This window comes from Lissotriton vulgaris, chromosome 12 (genome assembly GCF_964263255.1).
Source record: "Lissotriton vulgaris chromosome 12, aLisVul1.2, whole genome shotgun sequence".
Taxonomy (NCBI): domain Eukaryota; kingdom Metazoa; phylum Chordata; class Amphibia; order Caudata; family Salamandridae; genus Lissotriton; species Lissotriton vulgaris.
The window spans coordinates 679391425-679416260 of NC_141700.1; the positions used below are offsets into that span (position 1 = coordinate 679391425).

General features: G+C 47.6%; 1 protein-coding gene across 1 annotated transcript in view; it reads right to left on the reverse strand.

Annotated features, from left to right (window-relative positions):
* The window catches only part of LOC147677998 (DNA topoisomerase I, mitochondrial-like), a 1183590-nt gene that overhangs the window by 28328 nt on the left and 1130426 nt on the right, over positions 1-24836 (reverse strand). The gene's annotated exons all lie outside the window — the stretch shown is intronic.

Consider the following 24836-nt stretch of genomic DNA (forward strand, 5'->3'; position numbering starts at 1 on the left):
TGTGTCTTAAAAACTAATCTTCTGGCAGCTGTCAGTTTGTAAAAAAAAAAAAAAAAAGGGTGCCTTGGGTATTAATAGATAATTTGTGAGACGGGACCTGAAATTTCGACTGCCTAGGGGCCTACACAGGGTTTAATCCGGCACTGGGCATTTTTAATCACTATTTGCACGCCAAAGGTTGAGAGCTGTGCATATTCACCAGCCCTGTGTGACATTTGGCAAGCACAGTGTTGTGGGCAGTCAACATTGCATGATAATGGGCCATTGTGGTAGGAAACTGGAACATAGGGGTGGGTTGAGTGAAGCTGCACAGATGTTGAACATTGGACTAGTGCTGTGATGTCAATGGCATGCATTCTAAGATATTACTGCAGCAATGCCTGATCTTGGCACACTGGTAACTGAAATGTGTATAGATGAGCTTTCACTAGGCCAACACTGTACATTAAGGTACAGTATTGTAGTGTGGTTCCTATTTTTCCAATAGGCTCTGCGCATTGGAATAACAAACAGCAGTGTAGACGTAGGACTGAGGTCATCTAGGTCTCTACTGACTATGCTAAACTTAATTTAGGTTTGCGCCAGCTAGCTCAGAGGTCACTGGAAACTTTCTTGAATTAAGAGGGATGGATAACCTTCCCTGGCTCAGACAAGAAGGGATTCAGTTTCCGACAACCGCATAAACATGACAACTTTTCTCCCTCAGATTAAGAGTATATCTCTAGAGTCGTGTGAAAACAATAGACAGATATTTCACTCAGTCAGTAGTGCATACTTAGTTTCACCAGAGTGCAGAGAAATAGAGAGACAGGCGTTTTCAATTAAAAGGTGTTATTTATTGAGCAGTCTTCTTTCTCATACAAGAGAAGTGAATTGTCACAATTGCAATACTTAGAGTAAAGTAAAGTGCGTACAGTAAAAGTAGTATTATGAAATAATACTGTAAAAGCATTGATACGGTTTCTTAGCCATATGGTACTTTAAAATGGATAAAATATATACATACATAAATACATTGACTAAAATGCTCAACTGGTGCTTCTAACTAAGCCTACCCCGGTGTACCTGACCTAAGCCTAATACTCGGGAAGGGACAAGTAAGTAGCGATGTTAAGTTAAGTTGGTTAAGATAGTTTTGTCAAGAATCTGCATCAAGAATTCTCCTAAGGGTTTAGTCAGCTCCGAACCTTAATAATAGAATGTGGGAGGTCTGGTATCTCTTTCCTCAGGACTCGATATCCCAGCAACCCGCAAGGGTAGGCTGGAAACACCGGAGCTGGATTTTCTCGGCTGGAGAAAAAGACAGCGTCTCTCTCAGTGTGTCAAACAAGAGGGGCGGCTTCCGCGGGAACTTGCATCAGCTGGGCTCTCGGGCAAATAGATGGCCGCTCTGCTCCAAACCACTGTGTGTTTGCTTAAGGCAACTGTTGGTATTTTATACCTGAAAGGTCCCGGGTTTGACGTAAGGTTGGACATAAGACGTCACCAAGAACTAACAGTTCTTGCAGGACTTCAGGAGTTCTTGTTCAAATCAAAACAAAAGCAGGGGGGGGTTCCCCGGGCTGCTGAAGGCTTGGTTTGTTTAAAGAACGCGTTGTGCTTTCTAGGAGTCAATGGGAGTAGCCGTGCTGTGCTTTGGATTGCATGGGCTATTACTGAATATGAATCTGATTCTTATGCCGTTGTCAGAACATTATGGATTATAACCTCACAAGGGCAAAAATCGGGAATATCGAATTGGGGTCCTAGATAAGAACACAACAGTATTCTGGTGGACCAACATAATGATCTTAGAAGTTAATTTATAGTCAAATTAAAATAGATCATTCCCCTGAGAAGTGCTGTCTGATTATGTACACAGATAAGGCCAGCAGAAGCAAAGCCTAAGCTCTTTTACGGTTATCTAGTAATGAGAGATTTATAGCAAACGTGTGTGTACGTTCCTAATCAAAAGTCATTCTAAGGACAACAAAGAACATCGAACATGTCAGTCACTCAGCATATACGAAGCATACGCAGTGTAGTAGAATACATTTCTCTTACACTAGATAGAAAAGAACGTTCATCCTGGTTAGAAATGGGGGTCTCTAGTTGGCAGAGGTAGGTACCTTTGTCAATAGGGACCCTTGCTTCTAGTCAGGGTAAGGGGATACACTTCAAAAATAACCCCTTCTCACCCCATGGGTAGCTTGGCACGAGCAGATAGGCTTATCTCAGAGGCAGTGTGTAAAGCATTTGTGAACACATACCGTACAGTGAAAACACTACAAATGGACACCACACCAGGTTAGAAAAATAAGTAATCTTTATCTAAACCAAACAAGTACCAAAATGACAAAAATCCACAATACAGTAATGAAAATATGACTTTCAGAAGGTAGAAACAGTTCAGTTCAAAGCAAATTGCAGTTGCAACACTTTTCACACAAAGTACCTTTGAAGTGTCAAAGGTACAAACAAAACGACCTGCAGGGAAGGTGATGCGTCTGTTCCTTACACTCAGAGAAGGTGATGCGTCAGTTTCTTGCTCCGGGGGAGGTGATCCGTTGGTTCCTTACTGCTGCGCAGGGGAGGGGAGGGGATGCGTCGGTTCCTTACCGGAGAGGAGGTGATGCGTCAGTTTCTTACTGCGCGGGGAGGCGATACATCGGTTTCTTACTGCGTTCCCTAATGATGCGACAGACTGGGTGACTTGATACACTACGATGACCCGGGAAGATGCGTGGATTTTTGCAGCCACACAGCAGGGTTTGCGTCGGAATTGGTGCAGTGATCTCTGAGATCGTTGCACTCGATGTGGCGATTTCTCAAGATGCGGCAGACGCTGCAACAGTTTCTTCGGAGATGCGCTGGAAACAGGTACGGATGAGTCACGCTTCTCGGTGTTGCGTTGATTTTTCCAGCTCCCAGGGGAAAACAGTCTCTTCTAGAGGTCCAAAACAGCAGCAGGCACCTCTTTGCAGGCCAGAACTCCCAGCAAGGAAGTTCAGGGGAGCTAGTGGTGAAGTCCTTGTTTCCCTGAGACTTCAGAACAGGAGGCATGCTCAGTTTCACGCCCTTGGAGATCTTCCTCAAGCAAGTGAAACAGCAAAGAGCAAAGTCCTTTCTTCTTTTCTTGGCAGCAAGTAGCCACTGCAGGCCAACCCAGACAGTAAACAGCACAGGGGCAGTACTCCTCAGCTTCTCCGGCTTTTCTCCTTGGCAAAGGCTCCTCTTGATTTCCCAGAAGTGATCTAAAGTTCTGGATTCTGGGCGCCAATATTTATACACCAATAGAGCAGTGGCTCCAGAGAGCCTGATGAGTCAGGGCTAGGCTGAATAGACATGGGCTGCATTTCGAGTAGGGGAGGAGATTTCCTTTCACCTGAATGGGCCTGGTCTGCCAAGGACAATGCTGTGTCCACCACCTGTCAGGAAGCTGCACCAGAGAGGACAGAACCGGGTTTGAGTAAGCACAGGGCTTCTCTGCCTGATCATCCTGAATAATTATGGTGATGGACTAACTTGATTATGATGCAGCAAAGGGTGACTTTCAGTTGTAAGATGATATATGATAACCTATTGACCTGCTGTACAAGGAATTGCTTGTTCTATGCTCTAAGTAATGCATGCTGTATGGTTCGTAGAAATGACCTTTTGTGATAATTTATGAATCAGCATTATTTTAATTATGTAATACACTGCAGCCGTATACACACCAAAGAAGGTCTTGGTCCTTTCTTGAAGATGAGGGTGGGAAGGGGCAGGTCAGAAGCAAATGGCTGGAGATGCTCGGCACTATGGCTTGGGTTAAGCCAATAGCTCTCCCCGGTGAGACCTAGTGGCTTGGCCAAAGTTCATTTAAAACTACTTCAGTGTCTTCTTAGCTGACTGCCTCAACATCCTGCATGAGCACAACATGCCATACCTTAGGGCAGGAACTGCACCAGACTTCCAGTGTGAATGTGCTTTATAACAGGACCTGAATAGACTCTGCACTGTCAAACAGCCTGAGGCAGGGCCTGCGAACACTTGGCAGCTGAGGCTTTAGTGATTAAGAGCAGTTGCTGAATAATTCGGCACAGACTGAGCAAGAGGGCAACATCTCTGGTTGGTTATCACTATGACACACAGACGCCACTCTGACCACCTCACCCTCAGCAGTATCTTCATTTGATCTGCATCGAAAAGCGGTCTATCCACAACAGTGCTCTCTAAGCCAATATGGTATGTGGCACAGTTGAGTCACAATAAATATTTTATTGCCTTGGCTGGAGCTCAGTACTTTCACAAGTGTGACAGTAAGGCTCAGGGGATGAAGGCTGGGTTTGCAAGAGACCAGCTGCTTTGAGATCAGAGGCATCCAATCTGGGTTAAAGAGGACTGGATCCATGCCAGAATTTCCCGGATATCCATATAAGGTAAATTTGCATACAATTCATTTACATGGACCTCATTTACATTTTTAATGTTAATCCTGACAAAGTGGCATGGAGCTGACTGTCCAGCATCTACAATCGCTATATCTTTGCCAGATTGATACTGGCCAGGAGCTATATTGCTTAATTATCATACATAGGTAGTGATGGGGAGGCGTTTGAAGCCATTAAACATACTATTCGCTGGCTTCCTGATTTGTGGCAATTGCTGCTGACCTCAGTGAAAGGCACTATCTGGAATATGGGAAGCACACCACCCTATGTATCCGGAATGTGTGAAGGGGGAGGTTTGGTAGGCATACATCTTGGTAAAAGCAGGATAATGCCAGCCTAACTATAATAGTGCTCCGCTCTGCCATGCCCCTTAAAGATCCTCTCCCGCTCTCAGGCACCTTTGCATCATCTTGCATGCGAAGAGCAGAGATGTTCACAAGAAATCAATGTGTGCTGAAACCTACCATCAGCCTTCTTCTCCACCACATAGGGAGGTGATCATCACCACTCCCTTTATGAAGGCATGGGAAAAGAAAGGCCACTCTCCCCCTACACCACATGGTGCCAACAAACCCCTGGCCAAGTACAGCAGGTAAAAACCTGCCTGCTTTCCTTTGATACAAAATAAAACAATGCCTTATGCAAGGAGTGCTACAAGTTACAAAAGGCCTGCTGTGCCCAAAACCAAATCCTCGGATGAGAATTTCCTGAGTGGATTTTTTGAGACTCCAGAAACTGTTTCCAAGGGGGGGGGGTGGCTTGCGCCCCGAGTTGTCATGGCGGACCCTGTGTGAGCTCCGCTGTATCACGGGACTCGAAGATTCCTTTCGAACCTTCTACCCTGGCTAACCCCTCGTAATACTGCTGAGGATGCGGTGAGTCTGAAAAACGCTTTCAGGGCGGATTTTCGCCGGCTGTGCTTCACTATGGACCCGCTGTAATTTCTCCACAGTGCAGACGCGAGCGGCTGCCATTTTAGGTTGCTGTGCTCGTGTCTGCCGAGATTACCTGCGCTCGTTATGCCTTTTTTTCTTCTCTTCGCAAGCTGATTTTTCTTCACTAATACACATAATTACCAGTGACTTTCATACTTCTAGATACTCTGGTGGTTTTTGAGGCGTGTTATCTCCTAAATATATCTCTGCGTGATGCTCTCTACCAGTCAGCTTGTGAGGAGCTGCCCTGTGAGGTCGCTGTACTCGCACCTGTTTTCTCTGTCTTGAGTGTCTGCGCAGTTATTTCATCTATTACACGCTTCACAACAACGTTACTATGCCGAATACCTTTCTACTTGAATGTTATTTTTTGGCATATATTTGATTGGAGCGCATTTTTTCATGGAACACTTCATGTGGCATATATTCTTATCACTACATAAGCTCTTTTCAACGAGATGTGCCTTCTCCGATTCTGAAGTGCCGATTGATAAATTATATGCTACCAGATGATTTTATCGTCACATATGATCAGCTCAACTCCGATATCTGGCTATATTTTGATGCTGCATGTAGTCTGCTGGTTTGTCAACAGCTTGCTGCATCATTTTCACAAATTCTGGATTCCTCATTCTTGCGGATTGTGGATTTTAGATCAGCGTTAAGACCAGTCAGTCATTCGGTTATACCCATTTTCTTTACAGTGCTCCGTGGTTTGCTTCAACTGCACAAATGAATAGCATACCTTGCTGTACATTGACAGTTTCTTTTCATTTTTTCATAAGTTCATAAGTCAACCCTCCGTTCAGTTAATGCCAGGTTTTCTTCTACAGGAACTTCTTTACTCCGCTGCACTGCTATTTTTTGTAATCTGAAGGTCGCTTTTTGATCTTTTTATAGTATTTGTTGCTACCAACTTGGATTAAATTGACTTTTCCTCAAAATGGCGAACGATCCTTATTCTGCCAGATCCTCTGTGACCGTTAGAAAACCTAAACGTCATAAAAATGATCCACCCTCACCCCTTTATTCATCTCAGAACCCAGTGTTGGACTCTATACTAGATGAAGTCTGTGGTCTCCAACCATTCATGACTACAACAAACGAAAAACTGCAACAAATAGAAGAGAGATGGATTGTTATGGAAACCAAGGTTCTGGACTTGGCACAACGCGTCAGTGATATACAAGATGCATCTACTAAAATACCTCTCCTAAATCCACAAATTAAAACTACATACTGAGGACCTTGAAAATCGAAATCGAAGGAATAATCTACGCCTTTATGGTCTTCCAGAAAACATTGAAGGTCCAGATATTGTATCCTTTCTACAGAAGTTCCACCCAGAACTTTTGGATCTCCAATCTTCAACAAGCCCTCTCAATATTTAAAGAGCCCATCGTTTGGGTCGTCTGCATCCTAAAACTAATAAACCATGTGGTATTATAATGCTTTTTCTGGAATTCACTGAGCTAATGCAGGTATTGAAAGCTGTGAGATTGAAGCGTCGTCTTATGTGGTCTGGTCACAATCTCTTCATTTCCCAGGATCTCTCCAATGCAACAAATGCTCCTCGCAAAGAATTCTTGGCATTGGCTCCTCAGATGAGACTTCTCAATATCCAATATGGCATCCTACATCCATGCGTGTGCAAAATCACGCATAATGGTTGATCACGCTCATTTGATGATCCCGAAAAACATAAGCTTTATCTGTGTGACTTCTCTCCCTCTAGAATGGATACAAATAGTTGATTTCTCTTTATGCTATATTGGATTTCTTTTTAATTTACCATGCATCTTTTAAATACGTTATTCATTGTTCTCGGAATATTTGTTTTGTCCCTCTTTGAGGCTCTTGTAGTTTTCATCTTGTTATAAACTTCTTTATGTCCCGTGCTCTTTGGCGTCACCTTGCTTCTCATTTCTCGAATTCTTTTTCTTTATCAGATCTGGATATTATTCCTTGATCTATCTTCTTCCTTCCTCCCTCTATTCCATCTCTCCCTTTCCTTTCCTCCTTTCCTTCTCTCCTTCCTCGATCTTCTTCTTCTTCTTCTTTAGTGTTCATTTTGTGTTGTGATTATTGTTTCTCTGATGAATGGTCGGTATTTTCCTATGTTCATCATTATTTTCCTAATTCTCTGTTACTCTTCCCTATTATTTTTTATCATTCATGTACTATTCCTGTATCCTGGTATTGTAGGTCTATTGGCAGTTTGTTTCTTATGTAATTTTCTTTTGTGGTGTGCTTTCCCTTACAGTTGTATCCTTGAGATGTGTCTACTCCAACTGTGTCATATCCTCCCCTACCTCCGTTATGTGTTATTCTGTTACGTGGAACGTCCGTGGCCCTGGAAATACAGTAAAAAGACAAAAGGTACTGTCTCATTTATCAAAACTTAATTCTCAAATTTCTTTTCTTCAGGAAACTCACTGTAATGATGTTGAATCTCAAACTGAAAAGGCAATGGGTGAGCCAAGTTGTTTTTCTCCTGCTATTAATAAAGAGGGGTGTTGCCATACTGTTTCATAAAGCTTTAGCCGTACACATTTTGTCCTCACAGTGTGATTCTAATGGACAATGGGTAATGGCAAAAATTATGTTACAAAATACAACATTAGTCCTATTAAATATCTATGGTCCTGTCAAACCTGATCCTAAATTTTGGAATGATATAAAAGTCCTCCTTTCTTCAATTGACTGCCCTAATATTGTTGTTGCCGATGATTTCAATCAATGGTTAGATCCCATTGCCGAGGTTTTCCATACATATTATAAGTCTCTTCATTCGGATGACACATTACGCACTAATTTGAACTAAAATACCTTTTTTTCAGGCTTACCCACACCTCTATCTTTACCTGATGAATTCAACTCGTTGGAAAAAGATATTAGTCCTCAACAGATAACCAATGCTATTAAGGCCCTCAAAAAATCAAAAGCCCCGGGACCCGATGGTTTACCTATTGAATTTTACAATGCCTTCAACTCCACTTGTGTCCCTAACCTCCTCCAACTTTTTAACCCATTTATTGCAGATGCAAAAGCCTCTGGCCCTTTCATGGATGCTTTAATTGTTATTATCCCTAAACCTGATAAGGATCATTCCTACTGTAAAAATTTCCATCCCATATCGTTAATCAATTATGATTGTAAACTTTTTGCCAAAATTCCCGCATCCCGACTTGACACCATTTTCCCTCTCTTGATTAAAACGGACCAAGTCGGATTTGTGAAGGGCGGATTAGCATCTGATAATGCTCGGATGTTTGCTAATATAATTTCTTACAGCAAAAAAGAAAAAATCTCCCCTTGCACCTTTGTCTTTGGATGCCGAAAAAAGGCTTTTGACCGTATTAATTGGCAATTTATGTTTCAAACTCTCCAATGGTTTGGTTTTGGGCCCTCTTTCATTTCTTATGTTAAACTTTTGTACTCATGTCCCCGAGCTAGTATTTTTGTTAATAACCACTTTTTCAGATCATTTCCGTTATCTCGAGGCACAAGACAGGGTTGCCACATTTCTCCTTTACTTTTTATTCTTTGCCTTGAACCATTCCTAGAGCGCATTCGTGTTAATTCTCAAATTGCCGGCTTTAAACATAACTCTGTAGAAACTAAATTATCAGCATATACAGATGATATAACAGTCTGTATGTCCAATCCTGTAGATTCTCTCCCTTGTTTTTTAAATGAAGTTCGATTATATTCCAGTGTTTCTGGGTATAAACTTAACCTTTCCAAGACAGAAGTTTTACCCCTAAATTCGATATGTTCTCAATTCATGTTTAGTGATACCACTTTTGCTTGGTTTCCTTCTAAAATTAAATACCTTGGCATTTGGTTTTCGTCTTCCCTACCTGACACACTTAAAGTCACTCTCGACGCATTATTAAATAAAATTCATTCACTTCTCCCCCTTTGGTCACCCCTCTATCTTCTCCTGGTGGGGCAGGTTAGATACTATTAAAATGATGATTGTACCTCATGTATTATACACATTATCTATGCTTCCTGTCAAAATTCCAAATACCTATTTTTCTAAAATCAATTCTATCTGCATAAAATGTCTATAGAATAATAAACAGCCACAAATTGCTCTACACAAACTTGTACGTCCTAAAGATGAAGGTGGTGTCCTTTTTCCAAATTTTACTACATATCACTCTGCTTTTTTGATTAAACAATTTTTTACACAATCCTATGATTTCGTGGACAGTCCAGTTCCCACATGGGTTCATTTTGAATGCTCCATCTTGAAAGATTTCTCCTTTCAAAAGGTCATTTTTATGTCAAATTGTACCTTTTTGTCTACTAATCCCATTTTAAAATATTCTCGAACTTTGCTTCATAACACTTTTTCTAAGGATTTTACTCCTCTTCAATGCTTTCTGTCTTCCACTGTATGGTATAATAAATTTCTCAAATATAAAGGTAAATCATTTTACTACAAATATTGGAAAGAAAAGGGTATTATCTTTGTTTATCAACTATTACACAATTATTCTATTGTCCCCTTTTCTACCTTACAAGCAACTTATCAATTACCTGACTCATACCTTACTGAGTATAATATCATTGTTCATGCCATACAATCTCATCTAACTACTTTTTCCCTTCTACTTCAAGTACCATCTATTTTCCCTTCCACGCCTTTATACTCCTTATCCCTTTCGATGCTGATGACGAGCTGGGCTCGTCATGGTGCACAGTGGTCGTGTGCTGATGACGAGCCCAGCTCGTCATGAGCCCCACCCTCGGGGGAAGCGCTGGCGCTCCCCCCGAGGTTCTCTGATCTTCGTTGTTTTGCTGGGGGCGGCAGCGGAAGACCTTCCGCTGCCGCCCCCGCCCCCCCCCCCCCCCATGGGAATCCCTGATGACGTCAGCGCGCACAGCGCGCGCTGACATCATCAGGGATTCCCAGCGCTCGGGAAGCCATCTGCTTCCTGCGCGTCTGGGGAAAAGGTAAGATTGCAGTGTCTGGCTGGGGTTTGGGGCAGCGAAGAGGCATCAGGGGAGAGGAAAGAGTTTTTCCTCTCCCCTGATGTCTCTTTGCAGGGCATTTCTGCCTCACGATCGCGCACAGCGTCGCGATTGTGCGGCGGAAATGCCCCCACTAGCACCAGGGATGTAATTTTAGATTATAGGAAGCGACCCCTTGGGCAAGGGTCGCTTCCAGGCGGGCTGTGATAATGTTTTCGTTTTTCTGCCCCCCCTGGGGGCAAATCGGCCCGTTTTTTCGGCCGTTTTGCCCCCAGGGGGGGCAGAAATTCCCCACTAGCACCAGGGTTGTTTTTTGGAGCCAAGATGGCGGCCATATTTTTTGTTTACGTTTTTCTGTCCCCCTGGGGGCAAATCGGCCTGTTTTTTTTGCCGTTTTGCCCCCAGGGGGGGACAGAAAATGCCCACTAGCACCAGGGATTTTGTTTTTAGCTTTTAGGAAGCGACCCCTTGGGCAAGGGTTGCTTCCAGGTGGCCTCACACTTAACTTTTTGTTTTTCTGCCCCCCCTGGGGGCAAATCGGCCTGTTTTTCGGCCGTTTTGCCCCCAGGGGGGGCAGAAATTTCCCACTAGCACCAGGGATATTTGTTGGGGCACTGTGTTTCTTTTGGGAAGCGACCCCTTGGGTAAGGGTCGCTTCCAGGTGGCCATGATTGTGTTTTTTGTTCTTCTGTCCACCCTAGGTGCAAATCGGCCCGTTTTATTTGCCTTTTTGCCCCCGGGGGGGGGGGCAGAAAATACCCACTAGCACCAGGGAATTTATATTTAGTTTTTAGGAAGCGACCCCTTGGGCAAGAAGTACTGCTTGGCTGGCGGTGTGTGTGGAGTGGCACTTGGCTTGCAGTGTGCGTGAAGTGGTGTTTGGCTGGTGGAGTGGCGCTTGGCTGGATGGTGTGCGTGGAGTGGTACTTGGCTGTCTGTGCACGGAGTGCTGCTTGGCTGGCGGTGTGTGTGGAGGTGCGCATGGCTGGATGGTGTGCGTGGAGTGGTACTTGGCTGTCTGTGCACGGAGTGGTGCTTGGCTGGCGGTGTGCGTGGAGTGGCGCTTGGCTTGCGGTGTGCGTGGAGTGGCGCTTGGCTTGCAGTGTGCGTGGAGTGGTGCTTGGCTGGCGGTGTGTGTGGAGTGGCCCTTGGCTGGTGGTCTGCATTGAGTGGTACTTGGCTGGTGGTCTGCATTGAGTGGTACTTGGCTGTCTGTGCACGGAGTGGTGCTTGGCTGGCGGTGTGTGTGGAGTGGCGTTTGGCTGGATGGTGTGCGTGGAGTGGTACTTGGCTGTCTGTGCACGGAGTGGTGCTTGGCTGGCGGTGTGCGTGGAGTGGTGCTTGGCTGGCGGTGTGCGTGGAGTGGCGCTTGGCTTGCAGTGTGCGTGGAGTGGCGCTTGGCTTGCAGTGTGCGTGGAGTGGCGCTTGGCTTGCAGTGTGCGTGGAGTGGCGCTTGGCTTGCAGTGTGCGTGGAGTGGTGCTTGGCTGGCGGTGTGCGTGGAGTGGCGCTTGGCTTGCAGTGTGCGTGGAGTGGCGCTTGGCTTGCAGTGTGCATGGAGTGGTGCTTGGCTGGCGGTGTGTGTGGAGTGGCCCTTGGCTGTCGGTGTGCGCTGAGTGGTGTTTGGCTGGCGGTGTGCGTGGAGGGGTACTTGGCTATCTACGCACGGAGTGGTGCTTGGCTGGCGGTGTGTGTGGAGTGGCGCTTGGCTGGTGGTGTGTGTGGAGTGGTGCTTGGCTGGTGGTGTGTGTGGAGTGGCGCTTGGCTTGCAGTGTGCGTGGAGTGGTGTTTGGCTGGCGGTGTATGTGGAGTGGCGTTTGGCTGGTGGTGTGCGTTGAGTGGTACTTTGCTGTCTGTGCACGGAGTGGTGCTTGGCTGGCGGTGTGCGTGGAGCGGTGCTTGGCTGGCGGTGAGTGGCGCTTGGCTTGCGGTGTGCGTGGAGTGGTGCTTGGCTGGCGGTGTGTGTGGAGTGGCGTTTGGCTGGATGGTGTGCGTGGAGTGGTACTTGGCTGTCTGTGCATGGAGTGGTGCTTGGCTGGCGGTGTGCGTGGAGTGGTGCTTGGCTGGCGGTGTGCGTGGAGTGGCGCTTGGCTTGCAGTGTGCGTGGAGTGGCGCTTGGCTTGCAGTGTGCGTGGAGTGGCGCTTGGCTTGCAGTGTGCGTGGAGTGGTGCTTGGCTGGCGGTGTGCGTGGAGTGGCGCTTGGCTTGCAGTGTGCGTGGAGTGGCGCTTGGCTTGCTGTGTGCGTGGAGTGGTGCTTGGCTGGCGGTGTGTGTGGAGTGGCCCTTGGCTGTCGGTGTGCGCTGAGTGGTGTTTGGCTGGTGGTGTGCGTGGAGGGGTACTTGGCTATCTACGCACGGAGTGGTGCTTGGCTGGCGGTGTGTGTGGAGTGGCGCTTGGCTGGTGGTGTGTGTGGAGTGGCGCTTGGCTGGTGGTGTGTGTGGAGTGGCGCTTGGCTTGCAGTGTGAGTGGAGTGGTGTTTGGCTGGCGGTGTGTGTGGAGTGGCGTTTGGCTGGTGGTGTGCGTTGAGTGGTACTTTGCTGTCTGTGCACGGAGTGGTGCTTGGCTGGCGGTGTGCGTGGAGCGGTGCTTGGCTGGCGGTGAGTGGCGCTTGGCTTGCGGTGTGCGTGGAGTGGTGCTTGGCTAGCGGTGTGTGTGGAGTGGTACTTGGCTGTCGGTGTGCGCTGAGTGGTGCTTGGCTGGTGGTGTGTGTGGAGTGGTGCTTGGCTGGCGGTGTGTGTGGAGTGGCGCTTGGCTTGCGGTGTGCGTGGAGTGGCGCTTGGCTTGCAGTGTGCGTGGAGTGGCGCTTGGCTTGCAGTGTGCGTGGTGGTGCTTGGCTGGCGGTGTGCGCTGAGTGGCCCTTGGCTGGCGGTGTGCGCTGAGTGGTGTTTGGCTGGCGGTGTGCGTGGAGGGGTACTTGGCTATCTACGCACGGAGTGGTGCTTGGCTGGCGGTGTGTGTGGAGTGGCGCTTGGCTGGTGGTGTGTGTGGAGTGGCGCTTGGCTGGTGGTGTGTGTGTGGAGTGGCGCTTGGCTGGTGGTGTGTGTGGAGTGGCGCTTGGCTTGCAGTGTGCGTGGAGTGGTGTTTGGCTGGCGGTGTGTGTGGAGTGGCGTTTGGCTGGTGGTGTGCGTTGAGTGGTACTTGGCTGTCTGTGCACGGAGTGGTGCTTGGCTGGCAGTGTGCGTGGAGTGGCGCTTGGCTTGCAGTGTGCGTGGAGTGGCGCTTGGCTTGCAGTGTGCGTGGAGTGGCGCTTGGCTTGCAGTGTGCGTGGAGTGGTGCTTGGCTGGCGGTGTGCGTGGAGTGGCGCTTGGCTTGCAGTGTGCGTGGAGTGGCGCTTGGCTTGCAGTGTGCGTGGAGTGGTGCTTGGCTGGCGGTGTGTGTGGAGTGGCCCTTGGCTGTCGGTGTGCGCTGAGTGGTGTTTGGCTGGCGGTGTGCGTGGAGGGGTACTTGGCTATCTACGCACGGAGTGGTGCTTGGCTGGCGGTGTGTGTGGAGTGGCGCTTGGCTGGTGGTGTGTGTGGAGTGGCGCTTGGCTGGTGGTGTGTGTGGAGTGGCGCTTGGCTGGTGGTGTGTGTGTGGAGTGGCGCTTGGCTGGTGGTGTGTGTGGAGTGGCGCTTGGCTTGCAGTGTGCGTGGAGTGGTGTTTGGCTGGCGGTGTGTGTGGAGTGGCGTTTGGCTGGTGGTGTGCGTTGAGTGGTACTTGGCTGTCTGTGCACGGAGTGGTGCTTGGCTGGCAGTGTGCGTGGAGTGGCGCTTGGCTTGCAGTGTGCGTGGAGTGGCGCTTGGCTTGCAGTGTGCGTGGAGTGGCGCTTGGCTTGCAGTGTGCGTGGAGTGGTGCTTGGCTGGCGGTGTGCGTGGAGTGGCGCTTGGCTTGCAGTGTGCGTGGAGTGGCGCTTGGCTTGCAGTGTGCGTGGAGTGGTGCTTGGCTGGCGGTGTGTGTGGAGTGGCCCTTGGCTGTCGGTGTGCGCTGAGTGGTGTTTGGCTGGCGGTGTGCGTGGAGGGGTACTTGGCTATCTACGCACGGAGTGGTGCTTGGCTGGCGGTGTGTGTGGAGTGGCGCTTGGCTGGTGGTGTGTGTGAAGTGGCGCTTGGCTGGTGGTGTGTGTGGAGTGGCGCTTGGCTGGTGGTGTGTGTGGAGTGGCGCTTGGCTTGCAGTGTGCGTGGAGTGGTGTTTGGCTGGCGGTGTGTGTGGAGTGGCGTTTGGCTGGTGGTGTGCGTTGAGTGGTACTTTGCTGTCTGTGCACGGAGTGGTGCTTGGCTGGCGGTGTGCATGGAGCGGTGCTTGGCTGGCGGTGAGTGGCGCTTGGCTTGCGGTGTGCGTGGAGTGGCGCTTGGCTGGCGGTGTGTGTGGAGTGGTACTTGGCTGTCGGTGTGCGCTGAGTGGTGCTTGGCTGGTGGTGTGTGTGGAGTGGCGCTTGGCTGGTGGTGTGTGTGGAGTGGCGCTTGGCTGGTGGTGTGTGTGGAGTGGCGCTTGGCTGGTGGTGTGTGTGGAGTGGCGCTTGGCTGGTGGTGTACGTGGAGTGGCGCTTGGCTTGCGGTGTGCGTGGAGTGGCGCTTGGCTTGCGGTGTGCGTGGAGTGGCGCTTGGCTTGCAGTGTGCGTGGAGTGGTACTTTGCTGTCTGTGCACGGAGTGGTACTTGGCTGTCTGTGCACGGAGTGGTGCTTGGCTGGCGGTGTGTGTAGAGTGGCGCTTGGCTGGATGGTGTGCGTGGAGGGGTACTTGGCTATCTACGCACGGAGTGGTGCTTGGCTGGCGGTGTGTGTGGAGTGGCGCTTGGCTGGTGGTGTGTGTGGAGTGGCGCTTGGCTGGTGGTGTGTGTGGAGTGGCGCTTGGCTGGTGGTGTGTGTGTGGAGTGGCGCTTGGCTGGTGGTGTGTGTGGAGTGGCGCTTGGCTTGCAGTGTGCGTGGAGTGGTGTTTGGCTGGCGGTGTGTGTGGAGTGGCGTTTGGCTGGTGGTGTGCGTTGAGTGGTACTTGGCTGTCTGTGCACGGAGTGGTGCTTGGCTGGCAGTGTGCGTGGAGTGGCGCTTGGCTTGCAGTGTGCGTGGAGTGGCGCTTGGCTTGCAGTGTACGTGGAGTGGCGCTTGGCTTGCAGTGTGCGTGGAGTGGTGCTTGGCTGGCGGTGTGCGTGGAGTGGCGCTTGGCTTGCAGTGTGCGTGGAGTGGCGCTTGGCTTGCAGTGTGCGTGGAGTGGTGCTTGGCTGGCGGTGTGTGTGGAGTGGCCCTTGGCTGTCGGTGTGCGCTGAGTGGTGTTTGGCTGGCGGTGTGCGTGGAGGGGTACTTGGCTATCTACGCATGGAGTGGTGCTTGGCTGGCGGTGTGTGTGGAGTGGCGCTTGGCTGGTGGTGTGTGTGGAGTGGCGCTTGGCTGGTGGTGTGTGTGGAGTGGCGCTTGGCTTGCAGTGTGCGTGGAGTGGTGTTTGGCTGGCGGTGTGTGTGGAGTGGCGTTTGGCTGGTGGTGTGCGTTGAGTGGTACTTTGCTGTCTGTGCACGGAGTGGTGCTTGGCTGGCGGTGTGCATGGAGCGGTGCTTGGCTGGCGGTGAGTGGCGCTTGGCTTGCGGTGTGCGTGGAGTGGTGCTTGGCTGGCGGTGTGTGTGGAGTGGTACTTGGCTGTCGGTGTGCGCTGAGTGGTGCTTGGCTGGTGGTGTGTGTGGAGTGGCGCTTGGCTGGTGGTGTGTGTGGAGTGGCGCTTGGCTGGTGGTGTGTGTGGAGTGGCGCTTGGCTGGTGGTGTGTGTGGAGTGGCGCTTGGCTGGTGGTGTACGTGGAGTGGCGCTTGGCTTGCGGTGTGCGTGGAGTGGCGCTTGGCTTGCAGTGTGCGTGGAGTGGCGCTTGGCTTGCAGTGTGCGTGGAGTGGTACTTTGCTGTCTGTGCACGGAGTGGTACTTGGCTGTCTGTGCACGGAGTGGTGCTTGGCTGGCGGTGTGTGTAGAGTGGCGCTTGGCTGGATGGTGTGCGTGGAGTGGTACTTTGCTGTCTGTGCACGGAGTGGCGCTTGGCTTGCGGTGTGCGTGGAGTGGCGCTTGGCTTGCAGTGTGCGTGGAGTGGTGCTTGGCTGGCGGTGTGCGTGGAGTGGTGCTTGGCTGGCGGTGTGTGTGGAGTGGCGCTTGGCTGGATGGTGTGCATGGAGTGGTACTTTGCTGTCTGTGCACGGAGTGGTACTTGGCTGTCTGTGCACGGAGTGGTGCTTGGCTGGCGGTGTGTGTGCAGTGGTACTTGGCTGTCGGTGTGTGCTGAGTGGTGTTTGGCTGGCGGTGTGCATGGTCTGGTGCTTGGATGGTGGTGTGGGTGGACTGGCGCTCGGCTGGCAGTGTGCGAGTACTAACTTTCTGTTGGTCACTACACACACTGCTAGTTGAGTGACACTCTACCCAGTCCATCATTTTGTGTAGTTGCTGTGGCAGATACGTAAGTGATGGGCCCTTGAATGGCGCTGTCTGCTGGTGTGAGTGTTGTAATGTGATGGGTCCGCGGCTGGCGGTGGGTGGGCCAAAGGCCTGTGACTAATGCAGTGGGACTTAACTTGTAAAACTTGCATGCTACTTTTTTAAAAATTCATTTTTGGCCTGTTCTGCTTTGGGGCACCCACGCAAGTGAGGTATCCTTTTACTCGGGAGAACAAGGGGAACGCTGGGTGGTAGGACATTTTTGCCGGCACGGAGATCCCACGCAAAAAAGTTTGGAAAAGTGATATTTTTACCTAATTTTAAGGTTTGCAAGGAGTTCTGGGTAGGAAAACATTGGGGGACCCACGCATGCCATACCTCCTTGGAAGCCCCCGGGTGTCTACTTTTCAGAAATGTGTGGGTTTGGTAGGTTTCCCTAGATGGCCGTCTAGCACGGTGCCCAAAACCCAGGTAACCCCTCTTGCAAAAGCTGGTGGTATTGAATGTCAGTACCACCAGCTTTTGCAAAAGGGGTTACCTGGGTTTTTGGCCCTGTGCTAGACGGCCATCTAGGGAAACCTACCAAACCCATACATTTCTGAAAAGTAGACATCCGGGGGCTTCCAAGGAGGTATGGCTTGCATGGATCCTCCAACGTTCCTTTACCCATTATCCCTTGCAAACCTCAATTTTTGCTGGAAAAATCAGTTTTTTCACACTTTTTATGTGTGGGAAAGCGTGGCGTCACTGGGCTCACACAAATTTCCTCCCACCCAGCGTTCCCCCAGGTCTCCCGATAAAAATGGTACCTCACTTGCGTGGGTAGGCATAGTGGCTGCAACAGGAAACGGTCCAAATCGTACGGTGGAGAAATTACAATAACCAATAGCAACATTACCTTCTTTTTTGGGGGGTAGGATTGAGTTTTTGGACCGGGGCTCGGCGGGCATCTTTGGAAACTACCAAACCCAAACAGTTCTGAAAACTAGACACCCGGGGGAGTCCAGGGAGGTATGGCATGCGTGGGTCCCCCAATGTTTTCCTACCCAGAAATCCCTGCAAACCACAAATTTAGGTTAAAAAAACAGTTTTCCATACATTTTTGCGTGGGATCGCCGTGTCGGCACAAATGTCCTACCACCCTGCGTTCCCCTTGTTCTCTCGAGTAAAATGATACCTCACTTGTGTGGGTGGGCCAAAGGCCTGTGACTAAGGCAGGGGGGCTTAATTTGTTACACTGAAATACTACTTTTTTCAACATTCGTTTTTGGCCTGTTCTGCTTTGGGGCACCCACACAAGTGAGGTATCCTTTTACTCGGGAGAACAAGGGGAGCGCTGGGTGGTAGGACATTTTTGCCGGCACGGTGATTCCACGCAAAAAAGTTTGAAAAAGTGAATATTTTACCTAATTTTAAGGTTTGCAAGGTGTTCTGGGTAGGAAAACGTTCGGGGACCCACGCATGCCATACATCCCTGGACTCCCCCGGGGGTCTACTTTTCAGAACTGTTTGGGTTTTGTACTTTCCAAAGAATACCACCGAGCCCCGGGCCAAAAACTCAGGTGCCCCCCCCCCCAAAATCAAGGTTGTTTTGCAATTTGGTATTGTAAATTCACCACCGTACAATTTGAACCATTTCCTTTCGCAGCCACTATGCCTACCCACGCAAGTGAGGTACCATTTTTATCGGGAGACCTGGGGGAACGCTGGGTGGGAGGAAATTTCTGTGAGCCCAGTGACGCCACGCTTTCCCACACAAAAAAAGTGTGAAAAAACTGACTTTTTCTGCAAAAATTGAGGTTTGCAAGGGATTCTGGGTAAAGGAACGTTGGAGGATCCACGCAAGCCATACCTCCTTGGAAGCCCCCGGGTGTCTACTTTTCAGAAATGTGTGGGTTTGGTAGGTTTTCCTACATGGCCGTCTCGCACGGGGCCAAATACCCAGGTAACCCCTCTTTCAAAAGCTGGTGGGATTGACATTCAATACCACCAGCTTTTGCAAAAGGGGTTACCTGGGTTTTTGGCCCCGTGCGAGACGGCCATGTCGGGAAACCTACAAACCCACACATTTCTGAAAAGTAGACACCCGGGGGCTTCCAAGGAGGTATGGCTTGCGTGGATCCTCCAACGTTCCTTTACCCAGAATCCCTTGCAAACCTCAATTTTTGCTGGAAAAATCAGTTTTTTCACACTTTTTATGCGTGGGAAAGCGTGGCGTCACTGGGCTCACACAAATTTCCTCCCACCCAGCGTTCCCCCAGGTCTCCCGATAAAAATGGTACCTCACTTGCGTGGGTAGGCATAGTGGCTGCAACAGGAAACGGTCCAAATCGTACGGTGGAGAAATTACAATAACCAATAGCAACATTACCTTCTTTTTTGGGGGGTAGGATTGAGTTTTTGGACCGGGGCTCGGCGGGCATCTTTGGAAACTACCAAACCCAAACAGTTCTGAAAACTAGACACCCGGGGGAGTCCAGGGAGGTATGGCATGCGTGGGTCCCCCAATGTTTTCCTACCCAGAAATCCCTGCAAACCACAAATTTAGGTTAAAAAAACAGTTTTCCACATATTTTTGCGTGGGATCGCCGTGTCGGCACAAATGTCCTACCACCCTGCGTTCCCCTTGTTCTCCTGAGTAAAATAATACCTCACTTGTGTGGGTGGGCCAAAGGCCTGTGACTAAGGCAGGGGGGCTTAATTTGTTACACTGAAATACTACTTTTTTCAACATTCGTTTTTGGCCTGTTCTGCTTTGGGGCACCCACACAAGTGAGGTATCCTTTTACTCGGGAGAACAAGGGGAGCGCTGGGTGGTAGGACATTTTTGCCGGCACGGTGATTCCACGCAAAAAAGTTTGAAAAAGTGATTATTTGACCTAATTTTAAGGTTTGCAAGGTGTTCTGGGTAGGAAAACGTTCGGGGACCCACGCATGCCATACCTCCCTGGACTCAAAGGGGGTCTACTTTTCAGAACTGTTTGGGTTTTGTACTATCCAAAGAATACCACCGAGCCCCGGGCCAAAAACTCAGGTGCCCCCCCCCCCCCCCAAAATCAAGGTTGTTTTGCAATTTGGTATTGTAAATTCACCACCGTACAATTTGAACCATTTCCTTTCGCAGCCACTATGCCTACCCACGCAAGTGAGGTACCATTTTTATCGGGAGACCTGGGGAAACGCTGGGTGGGTGGAAATTTCTAGATCCACGCAGATTCCGGAACTTTCCACCACAGAAATGTGAGGAAAATGCGTTTTTTTTCTCCAATTTCTTAGCTTTGCAAGGGATTCTGGGTAAGAGAACCTGGGGGTAGGCAGTCGAGTGACCCCATCCTGAATTCCCCTGGGTGTCTACTTTTCAAAAATGTATAGGTTTGCTAGGTTTCCCTAGGTGCCGGCAGAGCTAGGGTTCAAAAACAAAAGGTAGTCTCTTTGCCCAAAACGTGCACAATTTCACTGAAAAATTGAGTTGTGACCACGTTGCGTTTCGCACTGTTTCCTGTCGCAGCCACTATGCCTACCCAGGCAAATGAGATACCATTTTTCTCGGGAGACCTGGGGGAACGCTGGGTGGGTGGAAATTTGTTGATCCACACAGATTCCGGAACTTTCCACCACAGAAATGTGAGGAAAATGCGTTTTTTTTCTCCAATTTCTTAGCTTTGCAAGGGATTCTGGGTAAGAGAACCTGGGGGTAGGCAGTCGAGTGACCCCATCCTGAATTCCCCTGGGTGTCTACTTTCCAAAAATGTATAGGTTTGCTAGGTTTCCCTAGGTGCCGGCAGAGCTAGGGTTCAAAAACAAAAGGTAGTCTCTTTGCCCAAAACGTGCACAATTTCACTGAAAAATTGAGTTGTGACCACGTTACGTTTCGCACTGTTTCCTGTCGCAGCCACTATGCCTACCCAGGCAAATGAGATACCATTTTTCTCGGGAGACCTGGGGGAACGCTGGGTGGGTGGAAATTTGTTGATCCACGCAGATTCCGGAACTTTCCACCACAGAAATGTGAGGAAAATGCGGTTTTTTTCCAATTTCTTAGCTTTGCAAGGGATTCTGGGTAAGAGAACCTGGGGGTAGGCAGTCGAGTGACCCCATCCTGAATTCCCCTGGGTGTCTACTTTTCAAAAATGTATAGGTTTGCTAGGTTTCCCTAGGTGCCGGCAGAGCTAGGGTTCAAAAACAAAAGGTAGTCTCTTTGCCCAAAACGTGCACAATTTCACTGAAAAATTGAGTTGTGACCACGTTGCGTTTCGCACTGTTTCCTGTCGCAGCCACTATGCCTACCCAGGCAAATGAGATACCATTTTTCTCGGGAGACCTGGGGGAACGCTGGGTGGGTGGAAATTTGTTGATCCACGCAGATTCCGGAACTTTCCACCACAGAAATGTGAGGAAAATGCGTTTTTTTTCCAATTTCTTAGCTTTGCAAGAGATTCTGGGTAAGAGAACCTGGGGGTAGGCAGTCGAGTGACCCCATCCTGAATTCCCCTGGGTGTCTACTTTTCAAAAATGTATAGGTTTGCTAGGTTTCCCTAGGTGCTGGCAGAGCTAGGGCTCAAAAACAAAAGGTAGTCTCTTTGTCCAAAGAGCGCAAGATTTCACTGGGAAATTGAGGTGCGACCACGTTGCGTTTTGCGCTGTTTCGTGTCGCAGCCACTATGCCTACCCACGCAAGTGAGGTACCATTGTTTTCGGGAGACCTGGGGGAACACTGGGTGGGTGGAAATTTGTTGATCCAAGCAGATTCCAGAACTTTCCTCCACAGAAATGTGAGGAAAATGTGTTTTTTTTGTCAAATTCGTAGGTTTGCAAGGGATTCTGGGTAACAAGACCTGGTGGTAGGCAGTCAAGTCACCCCATCCTGAATTCCCCTGGGTGTCTACTTTTCAAAAATGTATAGGTTTGCTAGGTTTCCCTAGGTGCCGGCAGAGCTAGGGTGCAAAAACTACAGGTAGGCACTTTGCTAAAAAAGGGTCACTTTGTAACTGCAAAATTTTGGTGTCACCACTTTGCATTTTGCGCCGTTTCCTGTCGCAGGCACAAGGGCGACCCACACAAGTGAGGTACCGTTTTTATCGGGAGACTTAGGGTAATTCAGATTTGTAAATCAACTGTTATTACCAATTGAGCTTTTGCGCATTTCTCCCTTTCAATGAAAGACATTGTGTAAAAAAAAAATAATTTTGAAAAATGACCAATAATTCTCATGCTAGTATGAGTATTCCCAATTTTGAAAATTAGCAATAATATACTGTTTCTGAACTCTATATTTTGTACCCAATTCAGAAATACATAGGTGTCTTTCATACAGATTTTTCCATGTATACATTTTCCAAGACAAAGTGCTCTATACCCAGTAAATGAAAAAATACCATTGCAAGTTGCTGCTCAGTTTTTGGATCTGGGTTCGTCGGGTTCTTGGTGAAACTACAAGTCCTATATATCCCCACAACCAGGAAGGTCTAACGGATGTAACGGTATATTGCTTTCTAAGAGCTGTCAAAACTAGAAAAAGTTATAGGTGAAAACGTTGAGACAAAAGGCTGTTTATTTCAACAAATTTTCAATTATTCCAATATTTAACTGTTAGTTTCTATAAAGAAACCTTCATGGATTTAGACAAATGACCCCTTTCTGAATTCAGAATTTTGTCTACTTTTTGAAAATGTACAGCTTTCTAGGATCCATTATTGCTTTCAAACTCATTTCTACCATTAACTGGAAGGAGGTGGAAAGCTCTAAAAATAGCAAAAATAGGCTATGTCCCAGAAAAATGCCAAAACTGTGTGAAAAATGTCGGTTCTCTGACAAAAGACTGTCATTTCCTAAAAGCTGAGAAAATGGAAATTTCAGCCCCACAAACCCTTTTTTGATAACATTTTCAGGGAAAAACCCAGAGGCTTTCATTTGCAGCCCGTTTTTCCCATTTTTCTGAAAAAAACAAAAAAATCACTATATTTTGGTTAATTTCTGGGACCCCTCCAAGGTAATCCACAAACCCTGGGCGCCTTCAGAATCCACATGATGTTGGAAGAAAAGGACGCAAATTTGGCGTGGATAGCTTATGTGGTCAAAAAGTTACAGGGGCCTAAGCGCGCACTACCCCAAATAGCCAAAAAAGGGCTCAGCACAGGAGGGGAAAAGGCCTAGCAGCGAAGGGGTTATTATCAACTCACAGACCTAAAGCTGCTATTGTATATAGGTTATTGGTATCTACTGTTAATTAACGTCCTAAGTCTCCAATTGAAAATGCATGGGAAACTGATTTGTCCGTTTCTTTTTCTGTTAATACATGGGATAAACTATGGTCCAAATTATTTAAAGTTTCTGCTGCTGCTTGTATAACTTAATCTCTATATTTTCTTTATCAAAGAGCACTTATTACTCCCATTACTATCTGTAAATTTTCACCTACGTCATCTCCATTATGTTGGTCATGTTCCACTGAAACGGGCACATTAACTCATTTACTTTATGAATGCTCTAATGTTTTATCCTTTTGGAACTGTTTGGAATATTTGCATGTTAGTGTTTAACTTTAATACTATTTTAACTTTACAGAATGTTTTTCTAGGATCATTATCACCTGATATAGATGTTGCATCTTCCTCTCCTAGACTATTTGATCTTTTTATTGCATTAGCTTTTAAAGTTATTTTATCCTCCTGGAAGGATAATTCAAAGATTTCTTTACTAACTTGGTGGAACTTTATTTGTGATGAACATAGAATTGCTTCTGTTTTCTCTTCTTCTCTTTCTAAAAAAAAATCAAATCTGACCTTTTTTGGCGTCCTTTCTCTACATATCTTTCTACACCCCCCTATTCGTTAACTCTCTCTCTCTCCCCCTTTCAACTATTGTCAAAACGATTTCTATGTTCTCTCTCCCCTGACTTTTCTCTTTCTCTTTTCTTTCTTCCGCTTTCCTTTTTCCCACTTTCCTTTCTCTTTCCCCCTCTCTTTTTTAATCTAATGTCCTATTTGATTACTTGCTATTTGCCTAATTGTTTATCTTACTTATGTTATATATGATATTTGATGGCTTTTTTTCCATGTACCACTTTATTGTTTCTCTTTTTCTTCTGTATTTGAAAAACTAAATAAAAATTTCTTAAACAAAAAAAAAAGAAACTGTTTCCAATAAGTACGCTGAGTCCACGACGTATTTGGCACATGACAGTCCTAGAAAAGTCTCTAACTCATTTTGCTACTGCAGCCGGCCCAAAATGGTACACCAGGGACATGCAGTTCCAGGTTTGTTTTTAAACATATTGCATTTTAAAGCTTAATTAAGTTAATATTGTTATTAGTATTGCTGCAGCGTAGAGAGTTTGCTTGGAAACCATGTTAAATCTTGTACGCAACCACTGATTTTTATTCGTTACCCCTCACATGCGTTGCTATAAAAAAGTAAGAGCCTGTCAGATTTATTCTTTCATATGTTGTATATTATCTTTGTTTAATGTAATCATCTGGTGTTAAATCTTCTAATGCTAGAATAATATTTCAATGAAATATAAGTAAACACTAGGCCGTTTAGAAGGAGCCAGCAATGGTATGTTGCATAATTTCATGGCTACTGGAATTATGCATTTCTGCGGTTTTTATAGCATAATTATAGATTTGCTGCATTTGCCACATAATCCACCATCTGTTGCTTAATCTGCAGATTTAAACAAAAAAAAAATCTGGGTAACTAATATCAAATTGTACTAAAACATCAATACGTGCACCAGCACATTGTGATAGCCTTTGCAAAGGTTGGCTGGTCATTTTTCAGTGCTTAGTGTATTTGGGTATTTACTTGGTCCTAAATGGTGATATCTTTTCCTTGACACAGTTACCATCTGTAAAAATGACAAAATAAAGAAGCCTTGCTATTAAAAAATGCGCTGCATTAGGCTGCATAATGTGCATTTTTTACTACATAATTTAATCAGCCCTTTCGCAGAACGTCTTTCTCTGCCGCAGAATTGCAGTGGCCCTAATTAATATTTCAATTAATCAATCTACACGGTCAACAAAGCCTCCTTCATTGGAAAAGCCCCTCATTTGGCATATTTTGATTTGCCTTTTTTTCAATGAATTCAATAATTCAACATGCTTCCTAGACTTCAAAGTCAAAC